Source organism: Lepidochelys olivacea (genome assembly GCF_965140295.1).
Source record: "Lepidochelys olivacea isolate rLepOli2 genome assembly, chromosome: 5".
Lineage (NCBI taxonomy): Eukaryota > Metazoa > Chordata > Testudines > Cheloniidae > Lepidochelys > Lepidochelys olivacea.
The window spans coordinates 72954011-72965149 of record NC_140415.1 but is presented as its reverse complement, the minus strand read 5'-3'; positions in this window follow the sequence as shown (position 1 = coordinate 72965149).

Here is an 11139-nt window from a genome sequence, read left to right as displayed (position 1 = left end):
TAGAGAAAAGCAGTAACATGCCAAGAGTTTGAGTAACATGCTTTCCAAATATTACCTGGTTTATTTGGAGCTATCTTTATCATGTGTACCAAACAATTAAATAGGTTGATAAACAGTCGCACACTCCCTTTCCACTCCTAAAACTCCTCTCCTTTTAGATGTGGTTTATGGCCTAAACCAACAAGCCTTCAAGACTTTGGGAGTCTTTCCACTGACTGCAATGTGTGCTGGATTGGACCCTTACTCTTTCACTGAATCATAAATTAACAAACTGCTTGGGATTTTATTTCTTTTTTAAATTCTGGTGCACCGGATTAGACTGCCATTCAATAGCCCTTGTTTGTTTGTAAAGCCCCCAAATGAGACACGCAGTGACATTTATCTGTAACCTTTAGTCTTGGGTTTTAATTTTTAGCTATAACAAATACTAATGAGCGCATCATTGTGTACTCCAGAACAATTAAGAGGAGACCGAGTCCCCTTATCTTTAAGAACAGGATTTCTGCACTTCCTCTTTCTAGTAGTAATAGAAAACTGATCAGTGGAAGAAATACGAGGTATATATTGAAAAATCTCATCACCCAGCTCTGAAATCCAATAAGACACACACACACTGTCTCTCTCACACATACACAGATACATCCATTTTCCAAGGTTACAGACATGAGTGGGATCAGCAAAGACACTGTGAAACTTCTGTTGCTAGCTATTTAGGGCAACAGAAACAGTAAGTAAATGGAGAGCACATGTTTATTTGTATAAAGGAACCCTACTGATCCTTCCTCTGACTGGCATAGGAAACTGCATATTCAATGTGCTGACAGACTTGGAGCTCGGCTAGCACAACTGTATACAGTAAATAAAATAAAATAACATGAACAGCACTTACGTAGCATAATTCATCTTCAAATCACTTTACAAACATTAACTATTCCTTACTAAATGCCTGCTAGGCATTTAATTAGTATTCCCTTATTGCAGGTAGGGAAAGAGACAATTATCCAAGGTCACGGAGAGAGGCCGTGTCAGAGCTGGGATAAGAACTTATGATTTCCTGATTCCTAGCCTTGTGCTTTGACAGGCTTCCCTCTCTAGGCCAGTATCATCCTATGTCACCAAGCTATCAACTGATTTTCCTCTTTGTTGTTGTTTGTTTTATGAAAATAGTAATAATCTTTACAGTTAAGGCAATAAGAAAAGGAGTACGTGTGGCACCTTAGAGACTAACCAATTTATCTGAGCATGAGCTTTCGTGAGCTGTAGCTCACAAAAGCTCATGCTCAAATAAATTGGTTAGTCTCTAAGGTGCCACACGTACTCCTTTTCTTTTTGCGAATACAGACTAACACGGCTGTTACTCTGAAACCTGTCATTATGCAAGTTAAGGCAATGTTATTTAAAACCTTTTTAAAGATAAAGTTATCCTTCCTGCCCTGATCCTGTACCTCTGGGCTATCTGCAGGCAGAGACTGCTCTTCAAAAAAGGATTTTAAATAATTTTTAAGGAAATGCCACATCTCTGATTAACACATGGCTGCTGGCCAAGAGAAGGCGCTTCCCTTTAGCAGGATGAGAGCTCACTGGTGAATAGGAAGTCAGGCAGAGAGCAAGAAGTGTGCATGCTTCCACACACAGCTTAATCTTGATATGCAACAATCCTAGTTCTGGAACTCCTAGCTGGTTCAGACCATGCTGCCAAACCCACTGCAGCCACAGGAGGAGGACCCACATCCTGGAGCACCCACTCCACCAGTGACTGGACTGAAATGTTACTGAGCTGTCTCCAGAGTGATAATTTGAACCCCTGGAAAATCAAGATGACTCTTTCCTCTTTACCATGGCCAGAGTTGGGGCACATTGCAGTTTCTTGCTTCCTATTTAACAGGAAACCTCCTTCCACTATTTCCCTACTTCTTCCACAAACACACACATACTAGTTCTGGACAGATTCTTTATTCTCACCCCCATCGCATGAGACTAGCTCCCACTGCCTCACAGAAGATGTTGTACAGCAGCCTGAGGGAAGTGAGAGAAGAGCAAGACGCACACTTAATCTTGGGCCTTGCAGCCAGAGGGACCAACCAAGGAGCTTTGCAAAGGATCCCAGATTCACTGGACTGTCTACAGCTGTTGGTTGTGCGCACAGGAAAAATGCCTTGCTTAGCTCAAAAGTTTATTTCTCTCACCAACAGAAATTGGGCCAATAAAAGATATTACCTCACCCACATGGTCTTTCCTTAGGATAAAACCATGTAATTTGTAAGTGTGAATACGTTGAGTATTTTTGCGTAAGTCACCAGCAGTAAAAATCTAATACACTAGACAACTGCACCACCTTCCTCCATTTTTAGACAGGTTTTCAAAATCATGTTTTTCTCAGCATCATTATTTATGTTCAAAGGAGCTGCCTCACAATCTCACCTCCCCAGCCTTGTCCCTTGCCCACAGTTTCGCAAACAATTCCACAGTCGGGTGATCTGTGGATTGCTAGAAGCCCTTCTCCTAAACAAAATGTACTCCTGAAAGTACCAAGTACTTTGTAGTCTTGCAATAAAACAACGCCTTTTCACTTATTTCTTCCCTTTCATTTTACAAAGGGAAAGGTGATGTAAGCCTGATTCTTCCAGCAGCACAGCTAATGTCTGATGTCATGACAATGCACATTATATATTACACACATACTTACCAAAAAAAAGTTAAAAGAACTAAAGCTGGTTGAAACTTGAAATTTCCATACTGCCCGAAATCCAGACATTTTGAAATCCATCCCTCCAATTAAATTTTAGGAACATGTTTACTTTGGACCAACCAAAACTTTGTTTCAGCTTTGACATTTATAAAATATGAAAAAATAATATAATTAAATATGCTGTTCTATAAGGTCAAAAGGAATGGGTTAACCTTAAAAAACATTTTTCAAAAAAATGAAACCAAATTTTGTTGAAGTTGACACATTCCTGTGGAAAGTTTTAATTTTGACTAAATGGTTTTGTGGGTTTTTTGGTTTGGGTTTTTTTGTTTTGTTTTGTTCTTTACAGAAAAACATTGCATCATAAAATGCATCAACCAGCTCTGAGAAGAACATCATTAAGGTTGCAACATCAAGCACTCAAAAGATAGGAAATGGCAATATTAAAGTTACCCAGGCAACCTTAATTTGGCCATCTTATGACTACGTATTATGATGCAGACTTTAATTATATGATCACTCCAGGCTCCTTGACCTAGTCTTCCTGCCCAGCCACTGTCAATATCCCTGCACTCTGCCCTGAGCTCATATGATTTCAGTCTTTTCCACCATGTCTCAGTCCCACACTTCTCCTAGACCCAGACTTTTCCTCCACCCAGGCTTCTTGTCCCCGGCCCCTCCTCTGAGCTCAGTCCCCCCCGCCCCCACTCCTAGTTACAGCCGCCTAGCCCAGCCAATCCCAATTTCCCCTGCCTGTTCCTCATCTGATCCTCATCTTCCACATGGCCCACCTCCAGTGGCTCCCAACTCTCCCGACCAACCCCATTTCCCTCTCCCTGCCACTCACTCATTCCCAATCACAGTCTTCCTCCACAAATTCCCTGCTCAGTCTACTTCCTCCCCCATCTCAGCCTGACTCATGTCCCCTCTGCCTTTGAATCAGGCAGCTTCCTCCCCCACAGTGCCTGGGTGCCTACAGGATAAGCACTGCCAGCACAGGAGAGACAGGCTCCTCACTCTTAGTTTTGGTATATGGGCTCACAGCAGTTGCAGGAAAGGTCCTGCTCAGCCCCTGCATTCAGTACTGATGAAATCTTCTGAGATTTTAGTTGCCAAGCTCTCATAAGCCTTTACTGAGTGTCGTATGCTGAGATTTTTCAAAGGCTATAACTTGGCCAAATTTGGTCAATTTTTCACAGGGATGGCAGTGGCAAAAAACTCTTACACTATTGAATTGCCTCTCATCAGGCACCAAGGTCATCTATATTGGGCATGTTATTGTCAGATAACAGAATAGTTGCAATTGCCTCACCTCTTTAAAGTAGCATTCACACTGTTGAAGCCACTAAAGGTATTTTCCTATGCAGAATCTCCTAAATATGCATTTATATGACCATATTTTTCTCTAGGATGAAAGCTATATAATAAAGAGCAACTGAGCTCCAGCACATTACTTCTTCACATTTGAGGATCATGGTGAGAAAATAAACATTTGTTAAAAAAAAATCTCTAATTTATTTAATTTTGTGCCACCCACCTGTTTTCCCTTTGACATGAATAAACCTTATCCTGGTCTACCTTGAAGACTTACCTCAGCACAGCTACGTCTCTCAGAGCTGTGAAAATCCACATCTGGGCTACACTATAAAGCTAGGTTGACGTTAGCTGCCTTGTGTCGACCTAGCTGTGCACATGTCTACACTCAAATTTGTTTCCCACCAATGTAAGTGCCTCATTCCAGCAACACAGTAACACCACCTCCCCAAGCACCACTGAGCCTGGGTCGATGTACTGGGGTCATTACAGTGCAAATGTAGACACTGCATTACTTATGTCAACATTAGCAGTCCTACAGCTGCTGAACCACAATGATGGATACTGCTCTTGTCACAGTTGTGACCTTAAGGCCCCCCACCTCTTTAAGGCCCTGTGAATTTTTGAAATGCCTTTTCCTGATTGTCCAGCTTGGCAAGCACACCTAGCTCTGTTGCCCAGCTAACCACGCCAGCTACACGTTCCAGATGCGTTCCAGCTTGAAGTAGACAGGAGATATTGGATCTCCTGGGCACGTGAGAAGAGGCTGTACAAGCTACAGACCAGCCACCGAAACATGGACATCTATGAGCAGATTGCATGAAGGATGCAGAAGGACAGGGACCTGCAGCAGTGCGATGCGAAAGTGAAGGAACTGTGGCAGGCATATCAGAAAGCGAGGGAGACCAACAGTTGATCCAGTGCCAAGCTGCAGACCAGCCACCTTTCCAAAGAGCTGCATGCCATAATTGGTGAACAACCCACTACCACCCTGCAGATCACCAATGATACCTTCAAGAAGCCCAAGTCACAGGCCCCTGGCGTGAGGAGGAGCAGGAAGTGGAAGATGATCAGTAACTGGTTAAAATATATGAAATAAAGGGTAAGAATAAATGGTCAGTTTTTGGAATGGACAGACATAAATAGTGGTCCCCCAGGGGTCAACATATTCATAAATTCACAAATTCTTATTCATAAATGATCTGGAAAAAGGGGTAGGCAGTGCAGTGGCAAAATGTGCAGACTGTGAAGTGTTATAAAGGGATCTCAAAACTGGGTGATGGCGCAACAAAATGGCAGACAAAATTTAATGTTGATGAATTCAAAGTAATGCACATTGGAAAACAAAGCCAACTATACATTTTAAATGATGGGGTCTACATTGGCTGTTACCACTCAAGAAAGTGATCTTGGAGTCATTGTGGAGAGTTCTCTGAAAACATTCGCTCAATGTGCAGAGGCTGTCAAAAAGCTAACAGAATGTTGGGAACCATTAAGAAAGGGATAGATAATAAGATAGAAAATATTATGTCTCTATAAATCCATGGCACACCACAGGAACAAGGAACTCAGCAACAGATGGATGGCTGCATAAATAGATATTAATACTAAATTGTGATGGGCTGTGCTACCAGAGTGCAATTAAAATTTTTGAAAAAGTTAACTTTTATAGTTAAGAAAATCAATTTGATAAACATTGTCACAAACTTTTTGTTTACCTCTTCAAAAATCAATAACAGAGAAGTCTAAAATATTTCTGATCAGATCACAAATTCTTCCTGTTTGGCACAGAAGTACCAGAAAGTTTTCTGGACCTTTAAGTTAGTCTACTGTTTTAAACATTATCAGTAAGGAAAAATAATTTACTACAGACACCGGAGATCAGAATGGAGGAAATGTCATATTTGAATGAAAATATTCTTAATGTATATAACATTATGTACATTGGTTTCTAGGGATGGCATATATTTTGATAGTCCCTAGTAGTCATTGTTTATTTTAAAGCTGTTTGTATTTGTAACTAATAATGTTCTATCAATACATTGTTTTCAAATTAAAAAAAATAAAAATGAAAAAAACACCACACACTATGGTGACCATCAATTGAAAAACAGCTACCATGTAAGTGGCTCAACCATTTACCTGTGTTGTCCTGTCATGGTAAGATCTCCTCTATGTTGCTACTGTAGACAGCTCCTTTCACCCCAGGATCTCAGGCACTTTACAACAAGGGAGGGTATTAAATATCTCTATTTTACATGTCATATTAAAACTTTTCTCTTTCACTTTCTGCCAGCATCCAGGACATCCTCAGATATAAGCTATTTTGACAATTGCCTCTCCAAACCTTTCTTTGCAGGTAACAATCAGTGAACCTCAATTCCCGAGTTCCCTGGAGCCATCTCTCTGCATTGTCCAGTCCCTCTCACTGGACGCTCACAAAACGCTCACTTGCTCCAAAGAGTACATACCAGTCTGCTTGGGTAGCTGAGGAATTCACCCTCCAGTTTAATGCACAGCACTGAGATGGTGGCATAATAAACCAAGAATGAATTTAACAACAAAGAACAGAGATTTAAGTGATTCTAAGTATGAATAGAAGACAGGTATGGTTACGAATAAAACAAAATAAGATGCTTTCTGTCTAAAACTTAATCTTCACAAGTTACAATCCTTGCCTAAGCAGTTCTCTTACTTACATCAAGTTGCCAACATCCCTAGCCCTCCAGACTAAGGAACCCAATGTTCTCAGAATAAAAAAGTGCTGTTCCCTTTCTTCCCTAAGTGACGGATAACTAAAATGACTCTTTGACCCCCTTATATTACCCAAAGTCTATTGTCTCTGTTTCAAGAACCAGGAAAGCTTCCTGGGGTGCAGATTCTGTCCCTCCATGTGATTGCTGAACAGTCCTCTGCCCCTCTTATTTAGCTTGATGGCTTTGTTTAGCTTTAGCATATATGTAAATGTACTTCTATTGACTCTGCCTGTTACCAAGCCAGTTAGACAGGTAAATACACATTTCTTTGTCTAGGGCAGGGTAGGTTCATGCTCTGTCTCCAAAAACACATTTAAGAATGTATTTCCAGTACACACCTGTAACACATTGTGCACAACCCACACAGTGATTTTTTGGGACCAGTGTGTCACCAGTTTACAAATGATACTGCCCCAACACACTGTTGTCATAATATATAAAGGTGTCATGTAAGGTGAGTGTGTCAGGCTTGATGGGAGTTATAGTATGGGGGGCCCTTTGCCATTGAGGAGTTCCTGGGGTCACAATTTAGCTCTTACTTTATTCAGAATGGCCATTTATATGGGGAACCAAACATGATAAACATATAAACCAAATATTTTGCATTTTAAAATTTATACACCTGTATACATCTAATAGACACTGGCACTATGAAAACACTAGACTAAGATTTTTTGCAATACGCTGCTAAGCATAATTTAATTAGAAGAAGAGCACAATGAATGGAACACCATAATAGCACCATTTTAATTAAATGAAGATGGTGATGCAAGTGGAAAGCAGTATTATGCATATAGCCTCCCTCCCCCACCCCACACATCTACTGCACATCATCAGCAACTTATATGCATGTGGGAGTTTCCATGAGCAAGCTGGTTCATGATATGTATCTACTCAGTTTAAAAATAAAGTAGACAAAATTGTCTTAGTTGACCACAGATAAATATCAATTAAAAAAAATAAAACTAACTTCTTAAAGCAAAGATGTTTATAGCTAATGGGTGTAATTTTATATATGAGTTTTCAAAGTTTAACCATGTGGCTAAAAACTCAGATGTATAGTGTGATGTTATTGACATGAACTGTGACCATACAGATCATTGTTGCAACCAAGGTCATACAGTGGCATCAAATCTTATACAAAGGAGGTCAAGTAAGGTGTCCATGAAAAGGTTTCAGAGTAACAGCCGTGTTAGTCTGTATTCGCAAAAAGAAAAGGAGTACTTGTGGCACCTTAGAGACTAACCAATTTATTTGAGCATGAGCTTTCGTGAGCTCACGAAAGCTCATGCTCAAATAAATTGGTTAGTCTCTAAGGTGCCACAAGCACTCCTTTTCTTTTCATGAAAAGGTTATGATTTGCTGGTTATGATTATGCTATCTGTATGCATGTATCATTTTTGTATTTAAAGTTATAAATATTGGCTCTCTACTGTCTGTATTTCAAGCTTGCGTTATGCTTCTGGGAGCTACCCCAGACAATGTGGCGTCAGCACTGCCTAGCCTGCTTGATGGCCCATTAAGGACCATCAGCCATACAACTGACTCATTGAGAGAAGGAAGATACACCTTGTGACTCAGCAAGGCATGCAAGGACATGGTTATGGACAGAACTCTAAGGTTTTTCCATGGCATGTGCTGGGTGGCTTGTGGCTTGAACAAAGAAAGCACAAGCCACATGGCAAAAGGACTACAAAAGGCAGCAGCAGCATCTCCATTTGGTCTTCAATCCTGCTGCTTGCCTCTGGAGGAACTTTGCTACAAACTGAAATACTGAACAAAGGCCTGAACGACCCATCCAAGCTGGGATATTTGTACTCCAGAGACTTAAACTGAACCTGCAGTTTATTCCACCACTGCTATAAGCCTGAACCAAGAATTTTGCCATTACTGTATGTAATTGATTCCATTTAACCAGTTTTAACTCTCATCTATATTTCTTTCTTTTTATGAATAAACCTTTAGATTTTAGATTCTAAAGAACTGGAAACAGCATGATTTGTGGGTAAGATTTGACTTGTATATTGACCTGGGACTGGGGCCTGGTCATTTGGGATCAGGAGAACCGTTTTTCTTTTACTGGGGTATTGGTTTTTCATAACCAGTCATCCCCATAACGAGTGGCTGCTGGTGGTGATACTGGGAACCTGGAGTGTCTGAGCGAATTGCGTGTATGACTTCTGGTTAGTCAGTGGGGAAAAACCAAAGTCCTCTCTGTTTGGCTGGTTTGGTGTACCTTAGAGGTGGAGAACCACCAGCCTGGGGCTGTGACTGCCCTGCTCTAAGCAATTTGTCCTGAATTGATACTCTCAGTTGTGTTCCGCCAGAGGCAGCATCGTTACCGATAGTCAATTTAGCTCTGAAAAGTCAAAATGAAAAGATACAGTGGTCAATCCAAACAAACATTTACATGCCTCAGTCCAGGTCCTACTTTTTATAAGAACCATGTTTCATTGTTACTGCCTTGTGATGCAATTCTGCCAGCTCTCAAACTGAGTTGGGTCAATCCTTGCATAGGAGGCTTGTAAGGACCCTTGATATGTAGCAGAAAGTGGTGTTAGTGATTCAGCAGGTGTCAGTCTGCTGGTTAATGAGCACCTCTATTTACCATTCAGATCAAAACCTCCTTTAGATTTGTCACAGTGTCCAGAGTTTGTAGGGGTATTCAATCCAGTGGTTTGGCTACACAAATTAAATTCTGCTCTACAGATTTCCCCTTCAGTTTCAACAGGATACCATATTTTTCAAAATCAGCTTAAGCTATTATGCAGTGCTACCATGCACTGTTAAAACAGTCACCACATTTCATCCCAAAGGTGACCTTTATTTCAGGCTTTGAAAGAAGAGCGAACTGTTTGCAGTCCAACATACCACAGATTTTGGCTCCCAGTTTGTAATTTTAGTGTTCTATACCAACCTCAAAAAACCACCACAGGAGAGCCATTTTCCTCTCATTGCAATTGGTTAAGGATTACCTGAAACAACTTACTCTAACAAAAAATTGAAAGGAAAACACAAGCAGAGATTTTTACTCTCTATTTGAGACCTAACAATTTCACTTTCAATTTCACAATTTCAAGATCTAATCTCCAAAATTTAGAAGAATTCAATAACCTTATTTTACAGCAAAATTGTACCTCATGGCTATTTTCCAGGCCCCATTGTCAAGCGCATTAATGAGCAAGTGCAATGGAAGGGAATTTTTACCTCCTTCTAGCGTTAACCTTCAACTGCATACCTTTGAGAGATTAACATCAACTCCAAAGAGTAGAAGAAATTGTGCCAGGTCACGTTCTTCCCTTTTCTCAGTGAGCACTGCCTTTTAATAGAACTCTTCCCAAATAAATATATGAGCCTGCATTTTAATTTGCATGGCTGTTATATCAGTCACAGGTATTGTTTATAAAAAGAACATTTCCTTTATTGTGTATAAACTCTTGTTGGATCATATTAAAGAAGTTCTGTATTAAAATTACAAATGAGTTTGATTCCCCATAGTTTAAATTCCAGGGTATTACTAATTAAGAGGTCTCTTGGTTATTGGTACTGTTTCTCTCCCTCTCTGTGTGAGACTTGCAAGTTGCTAATTGTGTTAGTACATCCTAAGACAGAGTCTATTCTCAAAGCAATGCTTTGTAACAACAGAAACAGCACACAGAGACTCCCCGCCCTTTAGTTGCATTTATCTCGCTTTATTAACAATTGTGATTAAAATAGAGATAGAGGATGTATGTGGATGGATGCTTGGTGTGGATAATAACTGAATGATCAGGGAGGTGCCAGCCTAAGAATCCAGTGTCCATCGGCCGAAGAAGGCGTCAAGTGGAAACAACCAGAGAACCCCCGGAGGGTAGACTGGAATCCACCCAATAGCCTCAAGGATGGGAGAACCGAAGAACAACACTGAGCCGTCAGGAATGTGCCATCTGCTGATTGATTCAGCAACAGCATGATGAAGCAATTCCCATAGACCAGCATAGGAAGAATATCCTATAAAAATGGATTCTAGAAACTGAGAACTTTGGAGTCTGATTCTGCAAACCAACTTCCGGGAGCATCAGATGTGCATCTGACAAGGCCCTGCTCCCTCCTTGTGTCCAAGCCCCTGGCCAGTGGCATGGCGAGAGCAACTCTAAGGCTAGTAACTATGGTAACAACCTTCCAGAACCTGTGTGTGTATGAATTAATGTGTGAATAAATATGAAATTGAATGGAATGTTATAGCTATAACTAACTGCTTACTATGATTCTTTCTGTATTCACAATAAATGCGGCATTTCGCCTTTTCCCCTTTAATAAGACCTTGCTGGTTTTTAATTTATTGGTATAACATTTTGGTGGAGAATTGCAAAAGGGGTAATATTGGTAAAAAATCTGAGT